A 12,608-nucleotide genomic window follows, 5' to 3' on the forward strand; every position below is an offset into this window, starting at 1 on the left:
TTTCAGGAAATAAGTTAGTGAGAATTTGTTCAATCCTTTTAACCTGTACTAAGTATTTGCTTTCTTTTTCTCTTTCCCCGTGGCCAAACCACACTGGTAGAAATCAGAAGTTGGCACGTGCAAATGCACAATTAGGCACATACTTGAAAAATCTATTGCAAAACAAAATTGCAACCTGCACATCAAAAATCCTTATAAATATGTACCCTTTGGGTACATCATGGGCAACTGCTGCTGAGCAGCTGCATCCAGTCAGAGTAGTGTGTTTGGGAGTCTCTGGACAGAAGCAGATAAGGATGTATTGGGTATTACGTGTGCATAGTGACTCTGATGCTTCTAGGAAGGATCAGACCTACTGTAGACCATCTGTCTATCTGTGAGCCCATGCTGACAGAAGATAGACAAATGTGTGTTTCAAATATTTTGCCTTTCTAGGATTTTTATGAGTGGCTGCATATATTTAATTGTCCAGATTTTTCTTTTAGAGATAGTAATTAATGAATGCATATTTCTCTGTAACATAGAATCAGCCATTAACAGTGTCTCTTAAAAAGCATGTTTCAGCAAATGAACCACATCTAACATTGTGCAGATTTACTTTTTGCTCTGTTATACTTGTGAGAGGCCAGGGAAGTCAAGAGTGCAGTCAAAGGTTATTTGTATCACTGTGAGAATTACTTTACCCTGCAGGTTTTTAATAACATGGGGGCAATCTTATCCATAAGATATCATAGCTTCTGTAATAGAGAAAAATCAAAAACTTTCTTTTAAAATCAGCTAGACCAAGTACTAGTACTTCTCTGTACAAGTTAAAACAGTAAAAGAACTAAGCATGCCAGGAAAGGGCCTGTATTCAAAGTATTCTCTGTAGCTCTTAACAAAGATCTAGTAGTCTCAGAATCCAGACTTAATTTACTCTAAGGCACTCATTTTCTTGAAACTTTTGCTTCAGTGGCTCTTCAAAGCCATTTATTTTTTGTATGTCCATGCATTCCTTGCATGTGTTGAAGGAAAAAAGGAAAGGGGAAAGGGAAGGAAAGAAGAAGGGAAAGGGAAGGAAAGAAGAAAGGAAAAAAGAAAGAAAAGGGGAGGGGAGGGGAGGGGAGGGGAAGGGAAGGGAAGGGAAGGGAAGGGAAGGGAAGGGAAGGGAAGGGAAGGGAAGGGAAGGGAAGGGAAGGGAAGGGAAGGGAAGGGAAGGGAAGGGAAGGGAAGGGAAGGGAAGGGAAGGGAAGGGAAGGGAAGGGAAGGGAAGGGAAGGGAAGGGAAGGGAAGGGAAGGGAAGGGAAGGGAAGGGAAGGGAAGGGAAGGGAAGGGAAGGGAAGGGAAGGGAAGGGAAGGGAAGGGAAGGGAAGGGAAGGGAAGGGAAGGGAAGGGAAGGGAAGGGAAGGGAAGGGAAGGGAAGGGAAGGGAAGGGAAGGGAAGGGAAGGGAAGGGAAGGGAAGGGAAGGGAAGGGAAGGGAAGGGAAGGGAAGGGAAGGGAAGGGAAGGGAAGGGAAGGGAAGGGAAGGGAAGGGAAGGGAAGGGAAGGGAAGGGAAGGGAAGGGAAGGGAAATTCGTCAAAGAAAAGGAAATTACTCATAGGGACAGTTTTTAGTGAGAAAGTCAGAAACCATAAAAGACCGTCTATCAAGAGCTTTGTTCAGATGTGGCAGTGTTCCTACAATGTGCCTGACTCAGAGGTGTTTGAGACTGAATGACTGAATAAGAGATGTGGAGACCCAGCACACAGAGAAATCTTTGGTACAAAGATGTAGCTTTGTGAAGTGAATAATGGTGTGGCACTGGGAAGGATGGACAAGGCCACCTTTCCTCTTGAACCATTGCTTTCTCTGTAGATCCCTTCCATATGAAGACTCATTACATCCCTCATAGCTACAGGATCTAGAGACCTCTCCCATCATGGGGACAAGAAGGAAAAGGATTGCAATGGTAAGAAGGCATCTATCATCCCCAAGTTGGCATGTATATGTAGCACGGCATGTGAAGATCCCAACTTTAGTACCTGGAATGACAGGAAATCCATGACAATACAATGGATAAGTTTCTATCTAGAAAAAAAAAAAACTCAGAAAAATGCAAGTGAGAACTATAGAGGATGAGGGGTGTTGAACAAACTGGTGGTATTTTGTGAACTGTTACTGGAAGTTTTGCCTTATTTCATGGGACATTATGAAAGCTAAAGTAGACTAGCTTGAGAGACATTGTATGGCAGGATAAAGGAAGCCCACTACTTAAAGGACTACAGATAACATTTTTCAGCAAAAAGAGAAGGGAACTTGCTTTGATTTTGTAAAAACGAGACCCAGTTATGCAGATATTTAGTCAGACGAAACTCAAAAAGTTTGTAGTTATTGATGTTATTAATAATAAAAGAAGCTGGCTCCAGTCCATATCCTGGGACTAGAAAAGCAGCACATGCTGTGAATTGTGATGCCCTAGTTAAGGAATTAGGTGCATAATGTTTAGCACAGTGATGTTGTGATGCATCTATTGCTTCACAAGTGCATTGAAGAACAATGGTCTCGTTGCCTGTCAGTCACTGGGCCAAAGCTATTTATGTAAAGTTAAATGAGTCCTTTGATAACACCAATGAGCTGCATGTGTGAAGGGATGTTGGGTCATTGAAATAGAGGAAAGAACGTGCTTGAGAATTGGTTTCATAGGAATGAGGAAAAAGACTGTAAGAATAGCTGGAAAAAAGAAGGACATCTTAGGAATGACTGGATAAGTAGTAGCTGTGGAGACCAGGCATCCCAGGTCTTTGAGGGAATTGGAGGAAGAAACTCCTGGGGAAAGCAGGGTAAGGGGGAAGAAAAAGAAAATCCTAGGTCAGAGAGAACTTACGTGCTGTCTCCCTAGATACTGAGATGGAAGAACTCTGTCAGAACACAACATCAAGAAGCAGAAATAGGGTTTCTGAAGCTTGAGAGAGAAAAAAACCCAATGTTTGATCAAGGGAGATCATGGCCAGAAATGGAGAGGCTAAGAAATGGCTATGAAATCCAGGATCTTGAAAAGGACCTAATGAATCTGGCCATAGGGTACGTCCATAAGCAGAACAGGATAGATCTTCCCCATCCTCTTCTAATATTAGCTGTGTTATACTCCTGAGAAATTAGCAAGTACAGTTTTCCACTGTAAGCAGAGAAATGAAATGACTTCCCAAGGCAAGTGCCTGACAATAGAGCAGGGACTGAGGAACTGCAAGGTCTGTGTTCTGTGATCAGTTGAACTAATTATTCACTTTCTCAGGCAATTATTGCAGAAGGGAAAAGAATAAAATCTCTAATCACTCAGCTAAATTTTGTTCCAAATTCTTTATCTGCTTAAAAAAAAAAAAAGATTCAATGTAATAGGAGAAGGTCTTTATCTGCATTAAAAAAAAGATTAAATGCAATAGGAGAAGGTCTTTATCTGCATAAAAAAAAGATTAAATGCAATAGGAGAAGGCACAGATGGAAATACAGGAGGAAAAGAGATCAATATTTGGCATAATCAATTCTATAGATTTTGTATCAAGCAAAATTATTTTGAAATAGAACTGACAGCAAGTTTTTTTTTTCTGTTCTGGTCAGCACCCAAGTCTCAATTCTTTGTACACATCAGGAATAATGTAATGAGCATCCCATACTACATAAAGACAGCCAGAACATCTTTCAGTAGAGGTGAATGCCAATCTTTTACTCCAGAGAAGCATGTTCTTACATTTAAAACTATTACTTCTCTGGTTCATTTGAAAACTGAGGTGTCTTTGTGGCTCCTAAATTACTATGGGACAGATGGACTCAGGCATCTTGTCAAGAGCTTAATGGCTGAATAGAAAAAGCTGAGCAAAGAGCTAGAATCTAGCCTTAATATGTTCAGAAGATTCAAATAGCCTGTAAAGGATAGGGGGCAAAAAAACTAGTCTTCTAAACATGCTATATAGATCACTGTCATCAACCTTTCCAGAATCCTTTAACAGATAGTTATGAAGCAAAAATAATCCTAAAAAAATTAGAGATAACAGATGAATATATGTAAGTGTTAATTGTGATGGCAATAACATTTTCTTAACCCTCAAAAATATTGCTGCTTAAAAAATCTGCTAAAATTTTGTTATTTTTACTAATTTAGGAAAGCATGAGGGTTGGAATTTTTTTTCTGAGAAAAAACTACTCTAGTTCCTTTAAGAAGTGTGAAAAGGAAATCATTATATAAAGTGTATTTATGGCATACTAGAAACTCCAGTTTTAACCAAAACTCAAAATAACAGAAGCACAAGTGGAAGAACTTATTTTGCTTACCAATGGAATGGAATGTACCCGAAGGAAAGCTGGAACTGGATGTATGTGCCCCCTCCTGTTGCATTCACTGCAGCACTGCCATGCTAACCCACACCACGTTCACAGTGTTCCTATGACATGAAAAATACCATGTCTGGACACTCTAGAGAACCTGGGGAATAAATACACTGCACTAATCCTTCTCCAAATAGTAATTTAATTTAACATCTATACAAAAAGACTGCCTGATTTAAAAGTTATCAGCAGTTTTAAGTTTTAAGAAATATTCCTACAATGCACAGGTGTGCACAGCTGCTTTTGGAAGGACAATTTGAAGGAGAATTGTTTTGTCTGTACACATCAATGGTATATATATATCAAATAGCAGAAAAAACATGTTTTATAATATATCTGCAGAAAAAGTGCCTACATGTGATCAGTGAGCCCACAGGAATTAAGACTGCACAAGGGAACCATCAACCAACAGAACAACCAAGGTGGCATCGGGAATATTTTCCTCAAGATACTGAATTATAGAGATCAGTTAAGTGAAGTTAGCTCTGTGTTTCTGTACCTATGTTTGTAATATTCCTGGGAGACAAAAAAACAAGTGTCTTCAAGCAATGTATAATTGCCCATATAAGAGCCATTTTCCAGGTCTGAGCCCTCTAAGAAGCTGACAAAAAATCCCATAGAACACAAATCCTACAGAATCCATAAAAGAAGAAGAAAAAAATATTAATTCAGAGGACATGAAAAAAAACTGAAAATTCTTAGGGTGATGTGCTTGCTTCTGGTTAGCTATAATGTTATAGACTATATTAATATAACAGAACAGAAAATACATTTACTTTATTATTATATAATATATTTTGTCCTAAAAAGTGCAACAGATGCCAGTTTTACCATAGTATAGATAGTCTATACCAAAGTACAAATATTTCATCATCATGTTCAGGTCTGTAAAATGAAAACCCCATCTCTGGTTTGCCTGTCTTAGCGCCACTGTGTGCACACAGAGGCATAGAAACCCCCAGAAACTGCAACCAGAGACTGCAATTAGCTTAATTAGCAATTGGAGGGAAGGGCCAGAGAAGTCCTTTTGTGTATTCAGCACAACAAGGCTAAGCCAGACACAATTTGGTGCAAGCTCTTTCAGTGCTGCTTGCTAAATTCCTCCTACACAAAAGATTAATTCTTGAAATTGGAGAATGGCCGGACTCTTGCTTTAGGGAGTGACCTGAGTGACAAGCAAATTGGCTGCTGAAGGTGACATTGCCATTGAGGTGAATGAGACTTGCCCTCTAATAGCAGAGAAAAAACCATGATATACTGCTTATTTTGCTTTCCCAATATCAGGGAGTATTTGATCTTATCAGCTTCCCAGAGACAACGCCAGGCATCTTATTGGCCTCAGCTCTCAAAAAAGATGAAAACACATTCCACTTCTGCACCGCATCCCAAATCACCACCTAAGCTCAGCATCTTTGCGTGGCTCCGTCTCTTTGCAACAGGAAATATGGTAAGAAGCATTATCAACAGGAAAGAGGATCACAGGCTTTAAAGCATGATTAAACAGGATAACAATTCCTCAAAGATATTAAATTGCATGAATATTCATCAGTGATTATAACCAGTGTAAACTCAGATTCACATAAATTATAATGAAAAGGCAGCTAGCCAGTGACTGTCTACTTTTTCTTGAGACAGAAAATCAACGATCTTTACATAACGGAAATTCAAAGATGAGCAAGAGCAAGGAAAATTTAGGAAAAAATGCAGGAAACACCTGCAAGATAAAGGTGGAATGCACATGGCAATCATGGCAGATCTGCTGGGCATGACCAAGTATTCAAAATTGAACCAGCCATGACAACAATGACCAACACAAGGTCATTATTCCTAAAAATTACTTCTTCAACAGTAGTTTTCACCGAGATGGTTTATAGAATCCACTTTCCTATGTGCTTTCTTTACTACTACGCCCTCAAAAATACTATGTCTCCTTTCAGCTATCTCTCCATACTTCCCTGATTTTTCACAATTCATTAAACACTGTTGCAACACAAAACCTTATTTGCGGTTCTTTAATTGTCATGAGACTCCATTTTAATCTATTATCCTTCTGAATATAACTTTTATTTTATTTTCAGATATTCTAGGGTTCTAAAGTGGAGGGAAAGAAAAGCAAGTGATTAATGACTCCCACAAGCTCGTATTACTTAGGCATAATTTAGACTAAGCATTGGAGTCGTGAACCCCAGGCTTCTATTCTTGGTTCAAGTAGTTGCTTGTTCTGACTTCAGGGAAGCTAAAGCTACCGTTCTCTGTCTTTGAAACAGATATTTCCTTTATCCCTTTATTTATCCCTGGAGGTTTGAAAGGACTTACCATTCAGCATCAAACTTTATACAATTATTCATGCTCTACTTTGACTCCCAAAGCAGACAACAAACTAGCACTGAGGAGAGGTGGTTTAGCTCCAGAACTGCGAGGGGGACTGGACATGAGCTCAGGGCTAAAGGAGATGTATGGGTGTGACCGTGGATCCACGCTTGTTTAAAACGCACAGTTGTGTGCTGGTGTAAGTAGATGCTTAGCACAGACTTCAAGGCAGGACAAGAAAGAGGAGGTAGAGTGACTGAGCTCATCCTAAGCATCTATTGAATAGACTTGAATTGTACAGGCTGGAAAGAACATTCATCATCTTGGTTACTTTTTACATTTCGCTGTTCAGTATTTGAATTTTATTCTTCATATAAATTTTCACTATAATACTCTTTTGGTGTCATAGAAACGGTTTTATATTTGCTGATATATTTCAAGAAATGATATCAAAGTCCACAGCAAATTCAAGGGAAAAGGGCACAACAGCTCTGACTTGTACATTTTTATGTTCTACTGGTCTGGAGAAATGAATTGTCTATAATCATATTTGAAGTGCAATCCACTGGGCAATTGTTATTGCAGACACTGTGGATTTTACATGGACAAAATACTGTGTCAATACAGTTCCACTCAGAAACAAATAGAGCTCACACAGAAATTAAAATCTATATAGGAATGTATATTGTAATGGCAACATTACTCATTTACATTGCTCCACTGAGATTCATTGCAAATTCTTACAATCAACTTACTGTAGCTGATGCCAAGAGGTCCTGAGTATGTTGAAACTATTACATGCGCAGTTTTCTGTTTAGAAGTAAAACTAGTTACCATCTGTAGTAAATGTACAGCTACAATACATACATTGATTGATTTTGGTTATGTCTTCTAATTCAAATGTACTGCCTGATTTTTTAAGCTTGCCATAGCTGCTGGAAGAGGGACCATTTCTATGGACAGAGATGGTATCCCTACATAATTACATTAAAACATCCTTTTACTACCTCACAGCATTTGTTGACTTTATGTCACTGCTGCTCAGTTATCATGTAGAGATGTGGCACTGTGATGGATAAACTGCAAAGGAATGCCAGGATGTCATTATTGCAGCCTCATCATTTCACTAAATTAATTCCATTCTGTAGTGCCTCTATTTTTTCTCATCAGATAACAAAAAGGATTTCTTTGTCCCTCTCTTGGTGTGGGAGGGAGTGTCTCCAGGTGATCTGCTCCATTCCCTGATCATTCTCCCTAACAATTGCAATTTATCAGAGAGGCATAAATTTGCAAGCACCACAGGGGACATGATGTTATGCCTGTTCTCTCTCTCTCTTTCAGAATTCAGATACAAAGGGAGATGTAAGCAGATCTGGGTAGGCTGAGAAAGATATAAATGAAAGGGCGAATCCCTCTCTATAAGAGATGAGAGTCACAGGCAACACTGGGATCTCACTGAATTCTGTAGGACTTCTATGCAGAAATACAAATGCCTTCACAACCTCGGGCATATTCATTAGAGCATGCTGAAGTCAGTCTAGAAAAATTCAAAGCACATTTACAAGGAGGAAGAGGACAAGAAGCAAGCAGCCTGCCCTATACACTGTTAGGTCTCAAGTGGCCCTGTGGCTGAGCAGTAACTCCCTATCTTCCCCTGCTATATCAGTGCGAAACTCACTTATGAAGAACTATTATGTTCAAAGGAATGCCGGTAATTCACCATAGTGGGTCAAGCTTTGTGTACATTTAAAATCCAGGACTTTACCGAGAGAAAAGGTGAACCCAGTTCACCTCTTCTAATTGTCTCCTCACATCCTTATTTTCTGTATCATGATGTGAGCAATGCACTGTTGTATGTGAATATCAGCAACAAATTGCTCTGATTTTCAGTGTCAGTAAGTTCATAGAAAATGAATATGGACCTTTAATCTTCACTACATCCTACATCTTAAATGTAAATTTAGGATTTCTAAGAAGATGTATTCATTGCTGTAAAATGAATTAAATATTTACCATTTATCTCTAATATTTGTATTTTTATAAGCTGAAATAAACATAAATACATTTAATGTTTGACATATAAATTATTATTTGTCTCACAATGAATGTTATTTAGACTGAAAAGGAACTACTGGAAATGGTCTCAGAACAAGATGTTGCAATCTGAAATCTCGATAGCTACTACTGCCACAAAAAGGTAGTGAAAGGCAAAAAGAATAAGAAAGAGGTACGTGTAAGATGACTTGCAGCTAAGTATGCTTTAAAAGACAGAAGTCTGGCCTAAACCAAAAATTCAGCAGCAGATTAAAACAACCAGATTTTCTATCTACTGGCTTAAAGGCTACCCTTGCAACCAGTCTCAGAGAGAATTAATCTCAAATGCCCAATCTAAAGGAATTAACTAAGGAAAGCAGCAAAACTGTTACTATCAGACTTCTCTGACACCAAAAGAACAAAGACCCAACTGAACAGACACACTGGGACTTTGACTTCCACAGCTACCACTCTTCTGGAGTCAAAGATTCCCAAATCCTGCCAAGATGGAACACTTGCAGCTTGCATCCTAGTGAAGAAAACATCAGATATAAACTATATTTTTTTCAGGGTGGTACAGTCTCAAAAGTCAGTTATGAACACAATGCAGAAACAACCAAGCAGTCCCAAAGCTATGACCACAGAAGCAGAATACAAGATGAAAACACTGTCGTGTCTCTCCTCCCCAGTGAAACATTGCAGATATGGATGGTTTGGAATGAAGTGATAACCTATAGACAGCAGCAAATGAGGATGAGTGAAGGAGCAGCTAATTGGAGTACAAATACTTACATTAAGAAGACATCACAAAGAGACTGAACAAGAGGAACATCAGTATCCTGATCAAGAGATATACTGGGAGACAATAAGCAGGAATATATCAATAGAGGGCAGAATTAGAGAATTGCTGCAAGAGACAATGCAAAGAGGGTTTTTTTTCACTCTCAGTATTTACAAAAACTCACCCTAAAAAAATATCAGCTCACCAAATTGTGATATCAGCAGTGTAGTAGACTGCAAAAAATTGATAAGACATGAAGGCACCAAAATTACAGATCATGTAAATAAATTCTTTCAGAACCTGAATATCAGTCAACATTCAGGAATCTGAGCTGCAAATGAAATTATAGAGCTGTTTAGGCTGGAAATGGAATTGAGAAGCATTGCTCTCTCTTGCAATAGGTTTTGTTTAAGCAGTTCTGCTAAAACGTGATGCTAAGGGTGTAGATGCAGGTGATGGAATTACAGCTGGAACTGGCAGTAAGGGATACCCAGCTGGTACATGAGTAGGTAGCAATGTGGGCAGGAGCTACATCACACCAATCTGAAGTCCTAAAGGTTAAAATTATGGACTACAAGAATAACCGACTTCTCTGAGTTTCAGAGCTGTAGTGCATGACACTGATTGATATGTCATTAAAACAGCTATTGAGCACTCCTTCAGAAAGCTCTGCTATGCAGGACTGATATAATTTGATACCAATAAGGCAGCTTTAATAAAAACAGTTAACAGCAAAACCTGGGGTGTCCCTAAACTTCAGGCTCAACTGAGGTTAACAAAGACAGTTGCCTTAAACAAAGGTGAGAACTTCAAACAGAATTTTTAAACAAAATCTCTCAAGGAAAATATATATAAGACAGCACATATATAGGAAAGCAAAACAGAACCTATGTAGGTGACAACCATATTGGTTGTTGTGAAGATATTATCTATGTCCTGCTAGAGAAACAAATGAAAGACTGACATCAGCACTCTGGTCTGGAAAAGTGTGCAAATTCTTTAATGCTAAAACAAGCCCAGACTTTCATCTTATTTTTTTCAAAGAAGCAAGCTAAAACCAAGGGAAACAGAAGATGATGAAAGCTTTTGATAAGGCTTTCATAATGCTTTTTGATTCCACTTAATCACTGGAAATTTTACCACATTTCCTAAAGTGCAGGTATAAAATAAAACTTAGCTCCAAATTACTACGTAACCAGCATCACTTGCATTGAACATGAGTCATAGCATGCCTTGAACAGGCTATTATTCTTAGATTAAAAACAGAATCAGCAGTCTTACTTCTTTGTTGCCTTACATCAGCGGTAATTATTTATATCAGAATAGAGGAAAGGCCAAGTGGCTTTACATTCACCATTAAGGTTTAACATCCACTCAGTGCTGGGGAAACACCTATGAAAGGTGAAATGCAGCAGAAAATTAGCTCCTACAGCTTCACATTTGCTAAAGTCATTTGACTCTAGTCAGAAAAAGCAAATATTTCACCCACTAGCACACTGCACTAGTACCTAATTGTTGAGGAGGCAACCAGATCTTCATGTATATCTTTTTCACTGTCTGTCTGTTCCCCATGGGAAGGGAGAGAATGACACACACCTATAAATTTAAGCCCAAATAAAAATGTTAATGTCTTTCTGTTTGCTTACAGCTGAGTGAGTCTGAGGGCACAGGTGCAATACTGACAGATGTTTTCTCCAATTCCATTCTTTCACTTCTCAACACTTAATACATGTACACACATCCAGACCTTCCTTGGGAAGTCCTGACATCATAACAGGGCTGTTTAACCACAGCCCCAGACCTACACGAGCTGAAAGTCCGAAATGCAGTTCCCAAATGCCCCTGGTGGGACTCTTTCATTGGCTTGGGGATAAGCAATTTATCTCTCCAGGCAAGGCTGTCACGGTGCCTCATGAGCAGGGTTCTGTTTAGTGTTCTCACTTACCAGCAGCCTCTTGGTGGCCTGACATTAAATTAAGAAACAGCAGGAACAGGACTGAAAAGTTGTCCAGCCTACAATCAGTGCCCCGCATTTAAGACTGAAAGGAGCCAACTCCTGGAAGTGTGCAGCCAGGATTAGCAAAGCCCTGACAAGGGGAAAAAGAAGAATATGAAACCTGTGCAGGCAGAAAAACTGCATGGACATCCTCATCCTGGTCACTGGACGGGATAGGAAACTAAGGAACTCGTGCAAATGATTTGCAAGGTAGCTGGGCCTTTTTCACCACCCTGTTAAAGGTAAAAGATAACAAACTGGCAAAATTCCATTTAAAAAAATTAATCTCTGTGTCTAAGTTTCATTTTCAGCATCTCCTCATTAAACAATGAGACAGATGGACAGCAAATCCTCTGAGTAAATTGTCTCTGCTGGCACTCACACAAGTTGGGAATGCAGCTTAAACAGTGATGCCCTTCCCCAGCTTCTCTTCCAGTTACACTGTAGTTTCTGTGCTGCTCATCCACCTCCCAACATATTAAACAGTACTCTTAAGCAATATTATGATACAGAGATTGCATTCCATCATCTCTAATGTCATCCCTAGACTGTCAAGAAACCCATCTCTAGAAGCAAATTCATATTACTTCAAACTGTGTCCATGTTTACGAAAACCATTAATTTCAGCCTTTTTTTAATATAAAGCAGTACAACCTCAGCAAAAGGTTAGAGCCCAGGAGAAAAAGAGACAGCACAAAAGACCAGGGAAGCAGAAGAGGGAAACAATATATATTTGCAAACAGAGACTTGTCCTATGAAATCATGACTTTGTCAACAGGCTCATCTCTCTTCTAACTCAATGTGCAAGGCCTGTGGACTCTCATTATTAATATATTATCATACTGGACAATTCACAGTTGTAGTTTGCCATACAAACTTTTCTATTGCAATTCCATAAACTTCAAAACCTTCTTCACAGTTTACTTAACCAAAAGGACAGCTTAACTTTTTCTAAATAAAAATAAATTAAATAATCAAATCCATTAAAGGAATGCAGTTTTGCTGTTTGATAGCTGTGGGTACACAAGCTTGACCAACTGGTAATCCTAGTGTGAAAAGCAACCTAAATCCCCCTCTGTCTTCTCCAAGGCTTAGACATGCCCTATAAATCAGCTGAAGGCTTTCCAGATGCACACTGCTCAGTAAC

The 12,608-nt window shown here is 39.0% G+C and overlaps 1 protein-coding gene across 20 annotated transcripts in view; it reads right to left on the reverse strand.

The window, feature by feature from the left end:
- The window catches only part of DLG2 (discs large MAGUK scaffold protein 2), a 984,419-nt gene that overhangs the window by 687,451 nt on the left and 284,360 nt on the right, over positions 1-12,608 (reverse strand). The window lies entirely within an intron of this gene.

This window comes from Anomalospiza imberbis, chromosome 2 (genome assembly GCF_031753505.1).
Source record: "Anomalospiza imberbis isolate Cuckoo-Finch-1a 21T00152 chromosome 2, ASM3175350v1, whole genome shotgun sequence".
NCBI lineage: Eukaryota > Metazoa > Chordata > Aves > Passeriformes > Viduidae > Anomalospiza > Anomalospiza imberbis.